Below are 8,759 nucleotides of genomic sequence, written 5' to 3' on the forward strand. Positions count from 1 at the left end.
TTTGCCCCATGTCCAAAATTACAAATAGCTAATATTATTAGGATTTTTTTACCTTTCTTATAGTGGAACTTACGAAGTTTGCATGATATATCGTTTCACTTTTTGGGTATTGCAAACTTTTACTTAAAAAGACATCCAAACATTTTTTTGGCGACATCATGAAGTTTACGTAATCATATTTGCAAACATCTTATTAAACTCAAACCTTGAAACATTATAAATACCTAACTAAATTCATATATATAATACAAAATTTGTATAAAAAAAGTGCAAACTTTATGTTAAACTGAACTGCATAACTTCACAAATACTGAAATAAAGTCGCTGATATAATACTAAATTTATGGGATACCGCGCAAACATCCTTTCAGTAACAAAGATATCCGTAAATATGTGACTTTGAATGCTTGCCGAAACATATATAAACTCATTTTTGTTTATTTTTTTCATTTGTATATGAAAATAATCATATTTTTTTTGTAGAACCCTCAACATTGTTCCTCTCCCTTTGCAGTGAAGCTAGGGTGCATTTTGGTGATGCATTATGATAAGGTTGTGGTATCATCCTTCTCATCGACTTCCTTGGTTAGGTCGAAAGGTGAGTTTCATACAAACAATATACATGCATACTATTTTATTTCACTCTTAACTTTTTTTATTTTTTTTGTATATATGATTATTTAATAACCCCATGCGTATTTGTGTTTAGTTATTGTTGTGGATGTTTTTTATATATTTACCTATGTTTTATTTAATATTTGCCATTGAATTTATTATTTAGGGTTTGTTATGTTTATTTTTTTTCATAGATATATATTTATTTGTATTGTAGATGATTTAAGTTTGTTTGCTTGTCCTTTAGTTAATATTCATTGTTTTTGTGTTGGTGTAATGAGGCTAAGATTCACTATGCACAAGCATTGAATATAATATAGTTGGTTTGCAGAGTGGTTGTTATATGTAATTTTGTTAATTTAATGTATGAAGTGTATATAAATGACCTTTTTAAGCATACTAGTTTCTAAACATAAATGATATGTCGTGTGGTAGGTGTAGTCAGTTAATAATGACTTCTGAAAGGATTAAAATATACTACTGTAAAACTTATCACCCTACTTGAAGATCTATAGTGGTCTTCATAAATAATAACTATAAGAAATTTGTAGCTTTGATATATCATAAAACTAGATATGCAGAATAGTTAATGATCCTACAGTATAGTTGTTCTCTAAAATTAGATGTCTTAGACGATGATGATGTAGAATCCATGTTATTTAGTAGTTGACATTTACTTAATTGCTGGCAAAGTTAAAGAAAAAGTTGATGCTTTGAGAGTTAAATAAGAAATAATTGATAAATGAAATGATGAAAATTCTATGGAGAAAGTACATTTATCTAAGACACTATCTATCGAGCTTAGTCCTTTGGTTATTATCCAACTATCCTAAAGAGTGAACAATATTGACGTCCAAAACATCAAGATTAAGCATGTGGAGGGCATGCAGTTGCCCAAACTGATTAAGGATATAGATGTTTGACGTATAGGCAATAAAGAATGAACAATTAATGTTGTATATGATCAAAGAATCACTGCAGAGGATGTGAAACCACGTAAAAAAATCAATGCCAATGATCTTCTTCGTAGTAATTTGAATGACATTAAGCCTTCTTAAGCAGATGACAAATCTAGGTACAAGTTGTTAGACTTTGTAATTTATGTTTATGATATGTGAAATGATGAATGTGAAGTATTTATGGTTAATCTTGAATGTTGAAAATACAAGAATGTTGAATGCATGAAAGCAAAAGAAGTGATAGATACGATGAATTTTGATTTAGTTTATGCAATCGAATAATCAATTAGTGGTAGCAACAATCACGATGATAGTGGAGAATTAGATTGATATCGATGATGAGTATACCATGTCGATAGGAGATGATGAAAACATTGATGACATGAGATAAATAATGATGGGTAAAAGCATTACACAAATGACATTTGAGAAGTTGAACCTTTGATATATTGTATAAGCTATATAAATGATTGTTAGACAATATAACTATTTTATGTTATTACAGATATAGTTGAATAAGTTCTCGTTCAATGGATTCTCTTATAATCAAGAGTAATTGAAAATCGTTGAATTGGAGGCATCTCGTTTGTTTGACGAATTGCATAACGAACAACTTAATGATTGTGGACAATTCTAGTGGCTAACAATATGTTCAAACAATCGAGAAATTGCTTTTGAGAAAAGGTTTAATGATCCCTCGCACTATTATGAGTTTTTAAACTTTATGTGATCTGGAATAACTATAAAGCAAATTTTTTAAAGAACTGCAATAACAGAGTCACTTTCATATGCACGAGAAAGAACCCGCAAACTACGGTTGATTGTTCTTGAAAGATCTCTTGTACAAAGGTGCACAGAGTAGGATCTTTTCAAGTGAAAAAGTATCAAAGCAAGCATACATATGGTGGATCACTAGGCAACCTTATAGTAAAAAAAGTGTCTTTCAAGTATACTTCAAATGTTATTCACAAACATATGCACGATAACCCAAAGATAACTCTAAGAGAAATCATAAATGATATGAGTCACGAGAAATGTATGGAGATTACTTACAAACAAGCATGACATGAATGTGAACAGACTAAAGAGGTGCTATATGGTTCATTCAAAGAGTCCTTCAAGATGCTTCTTGCCTATTTGGATCATTTGATGAAGGCTAACCAAAGATCGCTAGGATATATTTAAACCAATTGAAAAGATTGATTTAGTGTCCGTTCTTATCTTTTTGTCTAAGCATCAATGAGTTTTTGAAAGGATACCCTCTAGTTCTTATGGAATATAACATGCAATTATGTTACCACTGATGTGAAACTGAAACATTAGGCTAGCAATTACTTTCTAAGAAAAAGATATGGGTGCTTAATGTCAAATATAGCAGTGAACTTCAATTTATGAATTCTCATCGTACATGACAAACCCCTAATTCTTCTTGTTGAAAGACTTGATCTCATGTTGATGAAACCTTTTAATAAAAAAAAGAATACCAGGCAGTGTATGCCAAACATTGTGGTACCAAAGGTAAAAGAAAAGCTAAAGAAACTGAAGAGAAAGATACAAAAACTACATGTGCAAGTAGTGTATTACTAATGAAATTGGTACAAAGCTCACAACCAATCTCACAATTATAATATTAATATTAAAAAACACTTGTGTTCTTGCGAAGAGTGGCAGGTTATCGGGATTACGAACATGCAATCACATGCATTTTGTATGACAACACGTTACTAGAGGATTATTGTGACAAGTTCTTCACAATTGAATAATATAGAGTTTCATATAATGAATATCCATTTTTTAATGGCAGATAATGTCCCACATATCGTTCCTACGACTCTTATAACATGTCTATCCACCAAAAGTGGTTTGTAAAGCAAGGCAACCTAAGATGAAGATACGAAAAACAAAACACAAGAATGTTGTGCTATACAAGTGCAGTCACTATAGTGTGTGTAGTGAGTTTTTTCATAACAAGAAGAAGCACAAATAACAATATATTAGAGTACGTATGCTTTGCAAAGTGTAAAATTTGTTAAAGAGTTGTTTAATAAATTACTTCTTTGTATTTATCTAGTATTTTTAAATGAATTGCTCTAATGTCTTATGTCTTTTATGTATATATTAGTTATGTCTTATATGTATAAACATAAAAAAAAATATGGTAGAAAGGAAACCAAACCTCTATTCTTAACCCCAAGCAAGAAACCAATTATGGTGTTTGAGGTATAATCAATATCTCGAGTCATGTTTGTATATTTGTCCTACTATACATGTATATGTTTATATACAATTTCAATTGGTGATAAGAACATGTTAATAAAGAAGGAAAAGCTGTGTAACATAACACAAGAGTTAAATGAATATGAATTTGATGAAGAAACTCTGTTGGCAAGTGATGTAAGTGTTAGGTTTGCTCGTTTATATAATTGTTCTTTTGTTACATTTGTATGTAGACTCATTTGAATCTAACAGAAATGTACCACATATTTCGACTATATAATATCTAGCAAGATTGATACAAAGACTTCAACCGGCTCACAACAAGGACATGGAAAGAAGAACAAAATTGCCAAGGACCCTTTACCTTACTCCATATTTCTTTGTGAGTTTGAAAAACAAAGTTTCTATTATTTTTCCACCAACTAATAAAAAGTAATTAGTAAATTTTTTATGTTTACAATAAATGGTCACAACTAAAGAGCATCGAGATAGGGTAACTGAGTGCTTGGAGAGTAGCGAGTTGCCGTATAAATCTTTTGAAGCTGACAAGATATCTGTTGGACAACTTTGTATGCTCCCAAAGCTTAAATTTTCATGTGTAGAATGACCTTAAACTCAATTAATGTTGCAACTCTTAATTCCTGTCAACTTAGGCAACTACCATTGAGTTCTTTAAGAAATAGAGATGAAGGAGAATGTGTTTAAGATGTACAATTTCATGGGGTTCACATATTGTGCATATGAGAATGTCAATACAAATAATACAATAACATTACTTATTCAATAATGTACTCATTTTTTTTCATATGTTTGTTAACTTATTTTTTTGCAGGTTCATTTTTTTTGCGTGGTTTGGCTACGACTATTATAAAGATTAGACAACTAAGACCATAAAGGATATTCCTCAACAACAAAATGGGTTGTTAACTCAATTTGTACATGTACATATTCTTTACTTGGTATATGATTATTACATGTATGTTTATTGTATATTTGTCCTAATGTACATGCAGCATTTGAGCAAAAACTGAAAATTAAACTTTATGCAAGTACATTTTTATATGTCATGTTCATTTCAATTCTTTGGGACACAAGCTAAAGTTAGTGGTTTGTTAATAACCTTTTTTTCATCAAGATGCCATATAGTACAAGAGATGTATGATCAAATTTTATGAACACAAAGAAGGAGACTTTGGAAGGTGCCAAAAAGAAGACTGACGAGGAGATAAAGAACAAAAATGAGCCGCAACAGAACACAAATGCATGAAGGCTAATGAAAAGGCAAAAGTTGAGGAGGCATCGATTAGTGAGGTGTCAGCTGATGAGGTCTCAATAGCTAAGTTATGGACAATTATGGAGAGTTTAGTTTAAATAATTACTATAAATTTGTATAAATTGTTAAAATTTAAGGATGTAAATTATGAGTTTACATTTTGAACGTTCTTTAAATATTTTATGATACGTAAATTATGTTTTGTAAGTGAAAGATGTTCTTTAAACAACTAACGGGGTTCCGCAAATTTTGTATGTTTAACTTCATTTTATATATGAAATATGTAAATGTTGTCAAATTGAATTATGTAATTGTAAATAGGTGAATTATGTAATTATAAACAGGTGAAACTGCAAACAAGTGAATTGTATAAATCATGTCAATTTGAATTGAACAAGTAAAACTATAAATTTGTGAGGATGAGGATGTTCACAAAAAAGATAAGCAAAAATAACTAATATTTGCGAGCATGAAGAAGTCCACATAAAATATAGACAAACAATGATAAATATTTGTGAGGATAAAGAAGCTTGCATAAAATATAAGCGAACAATGACAAATATTTGCAATGATGTGGAAGTCTGCAAAAAGAATTTGTTAATAGTTGACCAATACATTTGTGAATTCCTCTTAAATATGTGAATTTCCTTTTACAAAGAGTTGAGAGAATTCATAATTTCACAACAAAAAATATGTGATTTTCTCTCATCCGCATATTCATGAGAAATTCACATATTAAAAAAAAATCACAAATTTAGGAGTAAATTCACACATGTAAGAGGAAATTCACACATGTAAGAGGAAAAACACATAAAGGCTCAAACAATCCCGATCATCCGCATATATAAATTCACATAATTTGAAGAAAAATTACATATTCAGGAAAATTCATAAATTTATCATAAATTCACATATGTAGAGAAAATTTACATATTTTGAAGAAAAAATGCACAAAGTACCAAATTTCTTTTTGTTCACAAAACTTTATAACAGAGCTTCCCGTCATCACAATTCTTTGTTGCGAAAGATTTAGGTTGAAATTGCATACTATGAAAATCAAATATTTTTTTTTGTAATAGACCCATTCCTTGCAACTCTTTGTAAGAGAAAAATCCATATTTAGGATGAATTCACAAATGTATTGGTCAACTGTTCACAAATTCATTTTGAGAACTTCAACCTCATGAAATATTGGTCATTGTTTGCTAATAATGTATGCAGACTTTCTCATCTTCACAAATATTTTTATTTCTTCACCTATTATTTTATGCAAACTTTCTTATCCTCATAATTTTTGGTCATGTTTGCCTATTATTTTTGCGAACTTCTGCATCTTTGTAAATATATAATTTTACCAGATCAAATCAAATCGATAATATTTACACAATTCAACTACTTATAATTACAATATATAATTAAAATCTATGAATATAAAAACAACCTATTATATTCAAATTCATAACACTTATATAATTCACCTATTTACAATTACAATCTATATTTATAAAATCTACAATTATAATTTCAAAAAAATCTTCAACATTTATACAATTCACCTGTTATATTCAAATTTACAACACTTACAATTTATATATTTACAATTAACATTTACAACACTTATAATTCAAATTCATAACACTTATAATTAAATCTTATAATAGATACACAATTCAATGATTTATGGCTTTACAATGAATCACTGTTATGATTTATAATTCAAATTTAAAATTAAATATACAGTCCAATTGAAGACAATTCAATGATTTATAATTACACTAATTTACAATGAATCTCAATTATATTCAAATTTATAAAACAATCAAAGATAGAAGTCACTATTGTGGATGCTTCAGTCAGCTTGTAGATCTTCGATGACCTTATTTGCATTATCTAGAAGACCAACTTGAGTCTGTATAATATCTTTTACTGTGCGGATTTCGTTTAATGCAAGAGCCAACTCTGTTTTTGCTCCACTTGCAGTCTTTATGTGCTTCGCCCCAACTTCCTCCTCCTCCAAATTAATAACTCTTTTTGCAAAGTGACTGCCTACAAACTATTGGGATATAATAACTAAATCCTCTTCATCAATGGCACATACCAAGGATGACAAGCCAATGTTTTCTTTGTCATCTCACCAGTCTTCAAGTTCAAAGAGGAATATCGTGGGATAATCCTTCGTCTGATCGTTTATTTGCATTGAGATGAATTTGCTAATTGTGCGAGGGAGATATGGTTGTTGAACAAACCCAAACTACTTGAGGACTCTACTTTCTATTTGGTACTCAACTTCATTCATATTATACAATCAAATGTCTGTCCTCACAATGCCTTTCTCTCCCACAACCACATTGAATTATCATAAAAAATGAAGTTTCATTCATGGTTAGTCCTATATCGTATTGTTTATAAAAATATAAGAATTTTCATAAAAAATACTTACATTTGCCCAGGCTAGCCTATGTAATAATGCAACACATTGGGCACGTCCCATATGAGGACTACCACTATTCGATCAGTTACCTCTTCATTGCGCGATCAACTTCATATTGCAACACACATAAATTCATAGAGACAATCACACATCCGAAGCTTCGCAATGAATATGTGTTCCCATATCCAAACCTGCAAGGATTAATATACAATATAATATATCAACAATGTTAAATAAAGTCTGAGTATAAATCAAAAGTTTAGGTATAATAAATGAATAAATACCTAAAACAACGCCAACATTCTAACCATATTTTTCTCACTCCTCATGATGCTACTCAAACTTATATATAGGTGTGGAAGCAAGGTTGCTCTCCATACATATTGATCTATGTGATTTAGGTCTTACAACAATTCAATGTGCGATACATAGATTGACTTCACACCAATGTCGATGAATAAACATGTGCCAAAGAAGTAGAGCAAAAATGCTCTCATCTCCTTCTTACCCTTCTATCGCTCTTCCCTCTAACACACGATAACTTTTCCTTGATCCTCCTCCTCATGTTGGGGTCATAGTAGTTCCTCAACTATGATAACTTTAACCTTTCTCTTTCGAACACATCATCCTTCACTTTCAAATAAAGATCACACAGGTGCTTGAAATCTTTCCACCGATGTCCACTCACTGGCTCGTAATGACACTTAAATCTGATGATTCATGCTACGTCCTTCAATATGATGGCTATCTCAAGATTTTCAAACAGAAATGTATTGGTTGCCAGATTCCAGAATTGCACAGTGACCTATAAGAGAAGGTGATTGTTCTTCCATGATGTGATCTCCATGAAATGTCGTAAATGCATATGATGCAATCACTCATTCGTTTCCTTCGTTAGTGTTAGGAACTACTGGTATGCTTGAAACTAGTAGAATCAGTGCATGTTGAATATTGAATATTCTAAATCTTTTGGCTACGGATCTTGTGATTACAATTAATTTTGCTAAAATTAGTCAAATTAATCATTGAATTATACATACATACAAATATAATGTTTTAACAATCTAATTATCTTTAAAATGTGTTTCACACATACATGCCAAACTTATCAATCAATTGCAATATTCAGACTAGTTGAAATGATTAGCGATGCCCTTAGCAACATTCAACTAGCCATTTGCATCCATAGATAGTGGTAACCTTGGTAACATTTAATTAATTTAAATAATTAAATAATTCAATTAGTCAGATTAGACACTTTTAC

Source organism: Nuphar pumila, chromosome 8 (genome assembly GCF_984573655.1).
Source record: "Nuphar pumila chromosome 8, dmNupPumi1.hap1.1, whole genome shotgun sequence".
NCBI lineage: Eukaryota > Viridiplantae > Streptophyta > Magnoliopsida > Nymphaeales > Nymphaeaceae > Nuphar > Nuphar pumila.